The sequence below is a fragment of the Centruroides sculpturatus genome, unplaced genomic scaffold, assembly GCF_000671375.1.
Source record: "Centruroides sculpturatus isolate CEXI.00-Female unplaced genomic scaffold, Cexi_2.0 scaffold388, whole genome shotgun sequence".
Taxonomy (NCBI): domain Eukaryota; kingdom Metazoa; phylum Arthropoda; class Arachnida; order Scorpiones; family Buthidae; genus Centruroides; species Centruroides sculpturatus.
In genome coordinates, this window is record NW_019384674.1 from 165,352 (window position 1) to 180,410 (window position 15,059).

At 27.4% G+C, this 15,059-nt stretch overlaps 1 protein-coding gene across 1 annotated transcript in view; it reads right to left on the minus strand.

The window, feature by feature from the left end:
* Positions 1-12,453, minus strand: part of LOC111626783 (patched domain-containing protein 3-like) — a 64,748-nt gene extending 52,295 nt beyond the window's left edge. Inside the window, exon 1 of the mRNA XM_023370286.1 lies at positions 12,240-12,453. The gene's annotated coding sequence lies outside the window, so the exon portion shown is untranslated. The remainder of the gene's footprint in view (positions 1-12,239) is intronic.
* Positions 12,454-15,059: the final 2,606 nt, after the last annotated feature.

Sequence of the window (15,059 nt, forward strand, 5' to 3'; positions counted from 1 at the left end):
TGTATGTATTTCTATAACTTTATATAACCTTGATGAATGATTTGTACATGACATCGTTACTGCTTAGAATTGTAAATCAAGAACAACAATCATAGGCGAAACACGTGGGCTTGAATAAATTATAAATGACAAAAGCAAGCAAGGTGAAAATTGATTAAATATTCTGTTAGTTTATAAATAAATAAACTGTGAATTAATGAAACTTTAAACAGATTATAAATTACAAATACAGTAGACCCACCCTATAACGCTTAGATACGTTCCACTTTATAAGAATTTTACGTTGTAGGAATCCTTAAATACATGAGCCAATCACAGCCCGACACGTGTGAAGTTTACTGACTACGGCTGTTTGAAAGGTTTTCTTCTACAAAATTAACCGATTCTAAACTAATTCGACTCAACATTTCCAAAACACGTATAATTTTTTTGGGAATAATCCGTATAAACTATGCTATAAACAAAAAATTGTAGGATTACTTACCGAGTGTGCACCGTTCGACTACGCCGTTGCTTACGCTTGTTTTCGTCGCGGAGCAGCGCACCAAACGGCGGCCGCGTTTTCTGATAAGTTATTTTTCTGCGAAAACTTCGTTGAACTTTGGAGACATCATTAATATAAATAATTTTTATGGCCGTTGAATAAGAAATGTTTCTTTCACAAGAAATGTATAAAATTAGTGCTGTATTAGACTTACGGTACCTAATTTACATACTGTACAGACGATAATAAACTCAACTTACTAGCCTAAAATCTCCGTAGCGTGTTGCCAGGTGGCAGAAAGCATATATATAATTATAATAAAGTTACAATAAATTAAGTTAATATATAATTATGTATACAGTACCTAATTTATATATAATACTGTACAGACGATAGCAAACTCAATTTACCCGCCTAAACTTTCCGTAGCGTGGCGCTGGACAGCGGGAAGTAGTTCGGCTGCTCATCCACTATTGGTCCAGATTCGACCAATCTTGTCGCGACATGAGTCGGCGACGACGTTTTACGAGTCCCTTTATACGAATACTGCCGCAATTTTTTAGCTACGTTATAGGAATTTCCGTTATAGGAACCCACGTTATAGGGGGTCGACTGTAGATATATCTTCGATCATTTATTAGAGCATGCACTAGAATAGGTTTATTTTTTCAAAATTAGTTCTTTAATGTATTGGTGTGAATAGCCGCAGGAATAACTGAATGAAAACGAAGATATAACTATCAATTTTTGGATAAAATCGGTAAAATCCTTCACAAAAAATTCAGCAATACGAGTTGCTTAACTTTTCCGGCAGCGTATAAAACTGAGTGTGGCATTATCTGTTTATGATATTTTATTTAAAAGAAATTTTTATTCTGAATTATTATAAAATAGCAAAAAGCTTAATTTTGAGGGTAGAGATGGATTGTTGAAAAATTGTAAATGCTATTAACCAGTAAAATCGTCATTAAGTTCGACCCTATACACACGATCCCCCTTTATCTCCCCACTCCCTCGACCTTTAACCAGCAAAATTTAATAGCATCAATTTTCCTAATAAACAAACCTTTCTCCAAAATTTCAGAAATTTTCGACAAAAGAATGGGCCATTTTTTTTACCGATCTACACGCTATAACATATAACAAAGTAGTAATGAATTTTGTTCAGAATTGAGCTTCTTTAAAATAAATGATGGATTTAACCGAACGACAATAATTAACGAATTATTTGAAAAAAAAAAAATTCGAATTCAAACCTTTTATCGTATAAAATTTAATTGGATTTTTTTCATATTTATAAATTTATTTCATGCATATTTCAAAAGTTATATAATTTTATATCGTATTTGATTGAACTTATCATAATTCATGTTGAATGCTATATAAATATTATAATAAATCTGACAAAATTGACTTTTATTGAGTAAATTATTAAGTTATTTTTTTTTCAATAGTTTCTTGTATTTTTCATAATAATTCTTTATAAAGTTACGTGTAGAAAATATAAAATTCTTGTTTACGATATTCGACAGAGATTGAGAAAATTTAAGTGGGAAGAAATCAAAAATATAAATTCATCCTTTATAGATCCTGGGTGAAATCAGTTCGTGATTCCCATCAATCATTTCATTATGGATAGCTTTAATAGAAGCTGTCAACATAATCTGGGTATTTTTCATCTTAGCAAAATACTTCGTTGTATTTTTTTTTTTTTTTATATTGGAAATTACCCTAATGTTAAATTTAAATTCTATATTTCAATATTCTAAATCCAGTTATTTTTATTATGGGATGCATTAAAGTCGACAGTTTATGAATTTATAATAACAGGTGGATTCCCTTAGTTGAAATATGACAGATGACATTGAATTGAATTTAATTTTTATGTGTTTATGAGTCATTGCATTTTTATATTACATTTCATATTAATAAACATTATTCATTTCTTAATTTAATTTTATAGAATAAGAAATTCCTTTTATTAATTTAATTCGATATAACTATAATTAGAATATTTGTAAATATTAAAGAAATAATTTTTAGAAAATGTAAATAACACAATGACCTTCATTAATTACAGGTTTTTTTTTTTCAGTTGCGATGATGAATCATTCTGTTTTCAAAAAATAATTTTTGAATTTCATTTATAAAAATATATAATCATAAAAGTCTATTTTAACGTGCAATCCATTTAAATTAATTATTGTATAAGAAACCGGTTAAATAATTTGCATAATCATTGAAAAGCTGTCAATTTAGATACCTTTTCTCTGGGAATAACATCAATTATAGAATGTTATTTAAAAATAATATAAACAAGCTTGTATTTTTCTTTAAATGAATTATTTCCTGAAGTTTTTAATCATCATCAAAAATTAGAATATCGAACTCTTTTATTGTCATTTCTCATTGTTCTTATGTCAATAAATTAAATTCATTTAGGTTATTTTTATAATAATCTAAAACAATGGGTAGTCTCTTTTAAATATGGAAAAAATTTCTAATATCTTTAAAATGCATATATTAATTCTTAATTTTTTTATGTAGTAATCCTTATATCATTTTATTTATCGCCATTCTATTTAATGATTTAAGTTAAGATAATAAAATACGATACATTTATTTCCTCAATTATTATTAAATAATTATTAATATTTATAATTTCTTGAACGTTTCCGATTTTAAATGTCATCATTTTGTCTTGATTGACAATGAAATTTAAAAATGAAGGAAGTAAATAATGATCAAAGGTTATATTGGTAAAAGCTTTCAGGGAATTTTTAGAAGGAAAAATCCTAGTTTGAAGGTAAAATCGCAAAATCGTGACATGAAACCGTGCCTATATTGTGCACTGAAAACTTCACACAAATAATGATCTTAACCATAGCTCTGTAAAAGGAAAAATAAACGTTCAATATATAGCTTAAATAACAGAAAAACTCTATTGAATTCTCTTGTCTTACACAATATTCCTACAAATTCCAATCAGACTTTGAGGCTCGTTAAAGTCTTCTGTCCATTGTAAATATTCAATCTCCATTGTTGAAAAAACTTTGTCCTAGTTTCAAAAAATGTTATTATTTTTTTTATAATTCTGTTATAACTTTTTATTTTATTTTATTGGAATTTCTAATTGAAAAATTGTTCAATAATCTAATTAAATTCATAGCGAAGGAGTTTTGAATAATTTAAAATTTATCTATAGACTGTTTACGTAAAATTATACATATAATATTTTATATATAAGCTATTAATGAATTAACATAAAAATTACAAATAACAGCTTTAATAGATGTATTGTTCTACAATTATAATTATTAATTCTTGTAATGAGCTCAAGGATAATAAAATTAGAGTAATGTTGAGCATGAAATATTTCATGCGATAACACGTGAATACTCCGTAAGTTACCACCATAAGTAGCGATAAACTCTTTACAATACCATAACGGGGCTATATAATAAAACAAAAACGGACACTCCTTAATTGATACTTATCCTATAGAGCGAGCGAATGCGTGAAAATTTGTCATAAATCTATAGAAAAATTCTTTATTTTAACTTCATTTTACAGATTCGAATCACTAAAATCACATTTTAATCCATTGATGAGGAATCTTTTCTTAATACGAGCCTCAATGAAACTTCTTAATTTTCTGGAAAGCCACATACAGTTTTATATTACGGAGTTGCAGGCTTTAAGACGTGCTTCTGTCATCATTCTCGATAATCATTAGTAGTACTAGGTACTATCCGAACCTGTTAGCATATATAATTTTATTACTACTAGGAACTAAAATTATATAAGCTAATGATATGTAAACTAGTAATACAGTAATACTCATTGTCACGAATATCAGCTCAATTAGGATAACATCACACAGAAAACAGGAAAATAAAATTACGTTGCCAAAGCCCAGAGCTACTCATGATTGTTTTAATCACTTTATATTTTTCACACTAAATATAAAAACTGAAACTAGTTTAACTCGTGGAAAAAATCAAATCGCAAATAATCTATATAACTCCTTTCATATAACACTTGAGAGAAAATGCCCTGCCGACTACATTGTTTCCTACAAGTAGAAAATAGTATAAATAATTATTTTCGTTTAAAAAGTAGTAAATGATAATGATTTTTTGGTGTGAAATTCTAATTGTAGACTAAAGGAATGTTGTCTGTAACTATATATTTTGAAACTTTTTTTCTTTATTTTAAGAATAAATCGTATCAAAACAGAGAGAGTAAATCATTCGAATGATCTTCAACTCATTTCAGAGGTGTAGAATAATTTCAATAATAAAAAAATCAATTACTTTTTATTTGGATTAGCCCGTCACACATAAAGGAAATTTATTTAACTGTGGAGCAGTATTCAAATTTATAGTTAATAATTTGCTGTATATAGTAAATGCCAGCTAAGGCAAAAATACATTACATCTAAGACTGTAACACTATCATGCAATTCTTTAATAATTTTGTTTTGTATTAAATAGCAATGAAGCAATGGTTTTCTAATAGACAATAATGTAAATGTTAATATTCATATAATGTAAATATTAAAATTCAAAGTATATAATAAGAAGAAAAGTAAGGAAAGATTTAATAACTTTAACGCAAGAATGAATCTTAAAGAGATAAAGTTCTTAAATAAGCAACAAGAACATTAAAATCTAACGTGTATAAAAACGAAACAAANTAAATGATTCTAACTGATTTTTATTGAATATTTGTATTTTGAATAATTTTGCGATTAAAAACAGCTTTTATTTTATTGAAAATTTATTATTTTATTGATTTAATCGAAGGGAAACATTCAAGCGTTAAGACTACACCACAGCAATAACATAGTCCAATTTCAGATAGGCATTATATGCAAGAGAAAGAGTCAGTGACTTATTTTGGAAGACTTGTGCTTCGTTGAGGCAACATAATTCAGTCTCGTATTTTAGTACTTTGGTATATACAAAATTTAATTTAAGGAATAAAAAGATTCGAAAAAAGTAGAATGATGTCTCTATGCACGGTCCTTAACAAATTCGGCTCCTTGTCTCACACATATTGCAGTTACGCGATTTGATCACACAACATTAGTAAGTGTTGAGCATTTCGTAAAATTAGCAAAGATTTAAATATATTTGGTAAATGTGTATTTAGGGATCGTTTATAAATTTACTAACTTAACACTATGTTTATGTCTTTCAACAACTCCATTACTTTCCTAACGCGTGCACATGTGCACTTTAAAATTACATATCCTCAATCCGAATGGACTCATAAGTGTATTAATGATCGGTAATTCATTTCACTAAGTTTTATTGAGTTACTTAACTTCCCGAAACTTCCAGACAGTGATAGTTAACGTTTGGCAAGCCGACGCAGTTGTTATTTAGTCTGTTGGCGGATCAGAAGTAAGTCAATTTGTAATTACAATGCAGTATAAAAAACTTGAAATTTTCCCAAATATGTAAAGAATGGTTAAAACAGTGTTTTTCAACCTGTTAGTCACGATCCTCAGGCGGTCGCAAAGCCTTACACGGGGAATCGCAGTGAAAGAAATAGACAAGTATTTGTAGGTCCTACACTCCAATAAAAAAAAAATAGAATTTCAGTGAGAAGACTGTGCCTGTTTATTTTACTGTAGAATTGGTTTTTCGATTGATATTTAAAAGAAAAAAAATTAAATGAACATTATTCATAAAAAATATAGAAATAGACATTTCTTAAAAGAATAGAGAGAGAGATGCAATAAACATTAGCAGAAAATTGCTATTTTTAAAAATGTCATACTTGAACAATGTATAAAACTTGATTTTTAACAAGTGAATCGATCAATCAATTTCAATTTTACAAATAAATAACAAAAATAAGATTTACAACAATAATGTAAAACTATTTGAGTGTTAATTATAATTACAAACTAATTATTTAAAAGCTTTAATGTACTATACGTTTATCTAAAATATAGCTGTCAGGTTAATATAATAATTAACAATTTGCACGTAATTATTAGTTTCAATAAACGTAATGTGTATTTTATTTCATTAACTTCTCTATATAATAGTAATTACCATAACTTATGTGCTATTGTTATATCAAAGATTTAAAATGAAGTACACACGGCAGTGACGTCTAATGAAATCTTACTTGTTAATGATTTGTTATATTTTTAGTATATATTATGTGTTATAAATTAGTTCTTCGCTTCTAAAACGTATGTTTCTTTATCTGTTATTTGCCATATGTTTATGTTTATTATGTATTATTCATAGAAATACAATAACAACTTTTTAAAATGTTTTAAATAATTAGCTGCACCCAAATATTTTTTCTTGGCAGCCATATTTGATTTGTTTTTACTTCGTCTTTCACCAAAGATGATGTCACACATGATGTCAGTCAATACTAAATTATCATTGACGGTTTTATCGCGAACACGTGCTACTGTTACACTAAACTCTCGCAATAAAATCTAAAGGAAATCTTTAAAGCAAGATAGCATCAAAAATTACAATGTAAGTTGTCTCTCGAATGATTGCACACAATATACATTGCTGCAACTTTGTTAAAATTACACTCAATTGAATACTCTTTCATATTACTTTTTTTAACAAATATTTACTAAGTAATTGACTAGACTAAACAGAAATATATTATGGTAATACTTATAAGCAACAGATTATTTTTCAATGTATAATACACTTACCTAATGGAACCACAAATTACAATATAGAAATTACAATTGAATAATGCGTTAAAGATAGCATATGATATATACGTTTGAAATTTCCTGTAGAGTTTATTTAATAAGAAATAAATAAGTTTACTTTATATTAACGTATTTTGCAACAATTCAATAACCTTTATTATACGGGAAATTATCAATATAAGGATATCAGGGAAAGTTTAATAATAATTTTAGTTTTCTACAATAATATTTTTCGTGCAATATTCCAAGCGTTATAAAAAAAATAAATAAATGATGTAGACCATTACTAAGTAATGTTCTTCATAATAATAATTTCCCGGTTCTTATATAACAGAAGGAAAGTATGGCGATTGGACAAAAAAGAAATGACTCTTTAAGATTTTTACATTTTTTGGACTTAGAAGACCTTAAAATTTTGAAAAAAAATGCAAAAATGTTGGGGTTTTATATGTATGTATGTGTGGGAGGAAAGATTTTTTTCACCCATTTTGAAGTATAATAACTTCTGTGTGTTTTATCGAAAATTTCTGAAAATTTGCATAAAATCTTTTATATTAGGGAAAAGTGTTTACAGAAATTTTCAGGAAAATCGGACCATTGGTTCGGGAGATATTGCCCAAATCCCTTAATATCTCTCGAACCAACCTGAAGACTTATAAAGGTAATGATAATAAAGTATTACATGAAATTTAATAATATAACTAAAAGTATTTTCTGGGTGAAATATTTTCTTTCTTTATTACATTAATTTCTACCATTTATTCTGAAAATATAACCAAATAGTTGCTATGTTTAACTTCCGATAATTATTTCCTGATCTAAAGAATAGATTTACTTTTACTTTACTAAAAAAAACATTTCCTCTAATGTAAAAATTACTTTTAGAATTTCTTTATTAACTTTGATTCTGTGATTGTGTATCTGTAAAATAATGTATAGTGTAATGGTAATTGTAACATCCAATAAAAAAAAAATACTTTATAAATTTTTATTTGGTTTTTTTATAGTCAAACCGATGAAATATAATTACTATTGTTAAGATTATTTTAAAAATATAGTGTAATGTTAACAAAAATAATTATCCGTACTATGGACATACAAAAGCATTATTATTAAATCATTGTTTAAAGGTAACAATTATATTTAATATTTCTTTAGTAAATACAATTGCAAGATAAAGCCAAAGGCATAACTGTATTATAACTAAGATTATAATTAAAGCAGTAAGAAAAATTATAAAATAATAAATAAAAGTCGTTAATGATTGCAGTTGCGATTGTTTTTTTCTAACGAAGGACAAGTTAAGCAGCACTCAGAATTAATACAAGGACAATTTCAACTTGAAATGAATTCCTTATATCAATGTTAATATATTAATCAATGATTATTTAACATTTCTATTAAGTCTCAAATATTCTATAATTAGTTATTGTTTATGTCTATAATATTGTACTATAAAAACTATTAGAAGATTAGTAATGTTAACTGTGAATATAAAATAGGTAAAGAAACAATTCGATAACAATATTCACAATAATTAACACAATACTTATGATTAATAAAGACCTTTATTACAGGATAATTTTTAAATAATAAAAAAAAGAAATTACAATTTAATTGATGAAAATTTATATAAAAAATGAAAAGAAAATTGAAGAAGCGTGTAAAGTTTTGGAAAACATCCAAGCTTTCAACATGTTTATTTTGTATGATTTTCCTACTCACTATACTTCCTCAAGTTAAAAAAGAAAGTAAAATATAGGTTATTTTCAATTTGTAGAAACTTTTTATATTATTTTTCTTAAAATTCGAGCTTATTTCCGTTATATTTTCGTCACGTTTCATTGAAACTTTAACAAATCTAATTAAAGATAAACAAAATCGTTATCTCAGTAATTGTAATGTATAAAACAATGATAACTTTGTGTATGTTATGTTTTAAACTTATTTTATTTCCTTTATAATATATAAAGAACATTAATTAAACCGTATTCACACGAATCATAGTTTAATTTGCGATTTTTGTGAATTATTATTATACGCAGTTTAATGTTTACGGTGTTATTCGATGTGATTTAATATTCTTAAGAGTTATTGCGGTGAATTCTTGCAGTTAACATTGTGGGAAGCGTATGAAATCTAAATAATTACAGTATTTGTCTAAGCTTATGAAACACGAGATAAAAATTATTAAACACTTGTAGTTTGTTGAGCCTTTGTGCCTTAACAACAGCCTAGCAGCACGAAGCTTTCTGTGTTTTCTTCACGCATCTAACACGTAGTTCCATATAGAAAACACTCGGGAGGCTCCTCATTGGCAAATTGCCTCAAACTATTGCTTTATGTGTACAGCTTTATATCATATTTTGCAAATGACCTTACTCAATGAATAGACATACAGTCTATAAATAGTTGAGTTTTCGCAACATTAATAACTTATTCAGCCTATTCATTAATTAAAACAATAAAACTAAATATAAGCTTATTAATCTTGCTAAACAATTAAATAATTATAATTTAATTACAAAGTTTAAATATGAAAAATCAGCAATATTTATATATTTAATTTAATCATTGAATAAATAGTAATAATAATTATTATTATTATTATCAACACTTTAAATAGAAAATTTCTATGTACTATAAATAAAACCATATTCATTCCTGGAGGTCATTCGAACTTTGAATCATTCGCAGTCCGAAGCAACATTTTCCATTAGAAATAACAGAAAGCGAATTAATGCATTCCCAAACCCTAAACAATATCCATTTAAATGAACTTAAAACAGCAAATACACATAATTTAAGGTAAAAATAGCACAATTAAATAGAGTAATAATTTATTATTACTCTATTTAAATATGTAAAGGTTATGTTGAGTCGAACAGAAAGATTTTTCGTGTTTTTGACAGCTGTCGTTACTGAACCTAGATGTGTCGTTTAATTATAACATTTATGAAATTTAACACTTTATTGCTAATGTGAGATTGTATTCTTTGTTTAGAAGCTTATTTTAATGTTCATATTTTCTTCCAAGAAAATTGAATTGTAATGTCTTCACGTAAAAAGCATATCGAACATGTTATAAAAAAGTTAAGTTTAGTTCACACTGAACACGATTCGCTAGCGAAAGTGAAAAACAGAGCGAATAACACGTCAGACATGACGTCGTTTCCGGCGAATTTTACCATTTCGCGAATCGCTTCGAAGTTCGGAACAGTCAAGCTTTTTCGCTAGCGAAAAAATTTCGCACCAATCGTATTCCCGCTAGTTGTCTCGTGGTTCTTGTTGTTTTCAAGATGGCTACAGAAACTTTCTCACGAAATAGATTACATGTCGTAATTACGGATTTTAATATTTCTCTTACCCAACATCGTTTTCTTTTCGACTTACTTTTCTTTCTCAATAAATAAACAAATGTGATTAAAGATGGAATATCGGAAGCGGCAATTTTGTTTTTCGAGATGACGTTTTCACTTGCTTGCAAATGATTGGCCGTTTAAAATTCGCAATCGCTTTTCGTTTTTAGTTGTAGGGTCATTTTTGCTATGCGAATAAAAATCGCTTTTCACATTCGCTTTCGCTATTCGCTCAGTGTGAACTAAGCTTTAGGGTCGACGAAGACAGTCAGGGACAGAACCCGTAGTATATTTATGTATTAAATATAAACATATTATGTACAGAATAGGTTTTAATAGGTTTTTATTTTTTATAACACTTTTATTTATTTTTCTTCTAATAAAACTTTAACGTAGATTCTAATTTGCCTTTATAGAGGAAGTTGTGAAAATCCAACACGTTGACTTTGCTGCATAGCAAAACTTTCTTGCAATGAAGACATTTTACAGATCATGCAATAAACTACGATATTTATTCTTTGTTTCCACTTTCTAATAGGTAAATAATACAACACATGGATATAAAACAACACAATACATGTCTTTTTGCATATCGTATACTGTACACGAACAACATAAAATTCAATGCATACAACCATGTATAAAATGTATACCAAATCGCCTATTAAAAATTACACACACTTACTCCACTGACATATAAATAGAGTTTGACCTAGATAAATGCTAAACACTTTATGTAGAAAAATGAATCCTAAAGAATGATGTTATGCATTCGGAAATAGAGACGTCATTGAATTCATGGATGAGGATGAGGTCGACGAGTATTTAAGATTTCAACATGTTTATGTAAAACAAAGACTAACAATGATTACAAAAACAGATAAAATATCAATACTTAACAACAGGGTTGAATAAAAAACACACATTTAAATCAATAAAACTATAATCAAATTATGAAATTAATGTAAAAGTATTCTCATATTCATTTGGAGTTATATATTGAACACACACACAGAAAACTAGAACAACTCCAGAACAAAACAATAAGAGAATATAATAAATATTCAAAGAGTCAGCCTTCGTAAAAAGGTTGACTCTTTCATGTAAAGAAAGAAGACAAAGCCTCACAGTTATAATACCATAAATCTTCATAACAAAAAAGAAACATCACGATTATATAAAGCAATAACTTTAAACCTACACAAATCTACTTGAATATAATACAGTACACAAATAAACAGACAACATAAGTAGGTCTTAGGCCTGAAAAGAACTCCATGGAAGGCGTCCTAATAACTTAATCTTAGCCAGGATCATGTCAAAACTAAGCCGAATTGCTGACTGGCTCGGGGGTTTATCTTTGGAGAGAGGCAAGGGTTCGTGATTACCATATATGATCAGGTTATTAATAAAAAAAAATTAGAAAAATCGAATTTTAATTAAAATACTCAACACTTGTAAAATATCGGATTGTAAGTTGTTAATACATTCAAACTACTTACGTAGAAATAAATAAATAAGAAGCATAATAAATAAAAAGCTAGGATACAAACAGAAATTATTATAGACCCGATATCACATACCCATAAAATGACATGTACAAGATCATTTATTGTTAAATAAAGTAAAAACACCCATAGTATACAAAATATATAACCAATAGCATGAGAATGAATAGCATGCTTACCGTACTTATAGTTCTCTCCTCTGTAAGCATCATACCACAAACGTTACACAAAAGCCTAAAAACATAAAACCCATTATAAAAAGCAATCATTTTAAAACTTACTACACACTTTAAGGAAATTTGTAAATATAGACACGTAAACACATTTACAGCATAAGCATGTAAAGGAAATTACAACTACTTTAGAAGTTATACCTTGACCTTAGGTTGGCATAGTAATAAGCATCTGTATCAAAATCTACAGCAGTAACACTAATAGTAACAATAATGGACTGAGAAATTTAACAGTTTCTGTCGATTTATTATGTCTTATCTTGATTATTCAAGTACAGTCGACCCCCTATAACACTGTTGATTTTTCTGTTTTATATGAATTCCATGTTGTACGAGTCACTTAGATTTTACAAATACGTGTGCTGGGCTGTGAACGGCTCATGTATTTGTAAAATCTAAGTGACTCGTACAACATGAATTCATATAAAACGGAAAAATCGACAGTGTTATACGGGAGTCGACTGTATAGTATGTGCTCTTCTCATTGTAGATTTACAACGATTCTGATATGTTACAATAGATAATTAATATATTTTGACAATAGAATTGATTATCGTCTTTATACGTCAATAAATTTTTTACACATTATGAATTATTTGTAATATAATTTTTAGATCAATTTTTTGAAACATTTTCTAGACATCGATAGCAATCTGAAGCGAATTAAAATTGACATTGAATAAAGTTGCTTGGTGGCCTTGATTTAGAAACGAATACTAGTTATTACACTTTCCTTGAACTGCGGCATAATTAATGCTATATCATAATTTTCCTCTGAATGTGCATGATTGTTCATAGAGAAGATATAATTATTATTTTTCTTCATCTTCGCAGATTAGATCAGAAAGTTTTGATGTCGTAACGGTATATATTTTTTTTCTTTTTACCGCTTCAATAAATCGATTATTCATCTCAACAACTAAGAATACAATGAGTAATGAGTGAACGAAAAATTACGTTAGAATTAAATTACTACAATTCTTTTAATTTAGATAAACGTTAGGCAATTGTTATTATACAAATTCAGTTGATAATAATCAATAATTTTTATTTGTAATTTCCTTCATCTCTTTTATAATAATTTAATATATTCAGTATATTTACACATAAATCATTCGATATTTATTCTTAATATAATTACATATTTTTGCCAGGACCGTCTTAATAGAAATATAGGCACCTGGGCAAAGAAGTACAATGGATCCTGTCTATACAAACGGTGGGTGATCAGAAAATTAGTGTTAAATTCTGGTGTGTGTATAAATTAGTGTGGGGTTCTCGTGTCCCAGCGTGCCCTTGAGTTAAGACGGCAGCATTTTGTCATTTGATTAATTACTTTTTCATTAATAAACTCGACATTAGTTACATATTGGAATGTTTATGACTGTTAAAGTGTTAATAGAGGTATTCTTGCCTTACAAAAGAGAGAGACCGACAATAGTTAGTCATCTGTAACAAAATTCATTGTCATTATAGCGATTTCTATGTACGGATGTAGTTTTTAAACTGTATTAAATAAATACGTGTAGATATAAAACAACTACAAATACCATATTTTTTCAGTCATTTCTTTCAATTAATTTTATGTATTGTAATATTTTTCATAAAATTATTCTATCGTTAAATTGAAGATACCTTTAAAATATTTACAATAAAAATAATTTTAATACTTTTCTTAATGTCTGTTAATGTTTTTAATTTGTAGCAGTTAATTAAAAGTAATTTATGTAATTTATATACTTTTTTTTTATTTTAAAAATATACGAAACGGAAAATACATAAGGAAGCGCAAAATTCGTTTAAAAGAAGATAGGAATTCATACAGTGAATGCACTCGAAACAGCACTTAAAAAAGTACTGGTTTTTTTTCTTAATTTTGTCGTTTATTTACATTTTGCGTTAATTTCAATTCAGAAAAAAAATGTTTTGAAGTGTACTTATAACGTAAAATAATGCTTACTGATAAAATAAGACATTACGTAATACGGTGCTTAAAAACTGCTTATAATTTACACATAGAAATAAGATATAATTTATAAGAATAAGCACGCTCTTCAATAAGACAACATAACATCTCTATTGAATTCAAACGTATAGAATGCCATGATACATTTAACAGCATTATTAATCGTGCGTTAAAGAAGTTTATCACGAATACTTTTTGTTAAATATAATAATCTTTATTTATATCTTTGTTATATAAATATGATACTTTTTTAAAATATGTGGTCATAGGCCTTCTATTACGTCAGTTTTTTAAAATTTAATTAATGAAATCAGATATTTATTTATTGATAAAATATTTCAAAAGAAATGTCAGAACATAAACTAATTTTTACAATGATTAAGTCAAATAATATCTAAAAATCTTACATAATAAACTATTAAAATTNCTTACTTAAGCGGCGCTCGACGTTCGACGTTCACGTTTTCCAGACACGAAAACTTCGGCCGCAACTTCGCTATTATCTTTGTCAACACGGGTATAAACTTTTGATTGGTAAATCATTAAGTTTATTAATAACTTTATAATATAAAAAGTTCTAAAAGTAAGACGATTATTAGTTTTGGGATTTCCCTTAAAACTCCTGTGATTATTTAATATACAGGATAGATTCAAAAAAAATTTTTTTCATAATTTACTGAGTGTTATGCGTTCAAATGTAACCTTCAGAATCTTCTTATTTGCGTCATACTATATACTATAGTTGAAGGGGAATTTCTATTTGGCAAGCGACTAAACATTTACCCTGCAGGCAAGCAAGG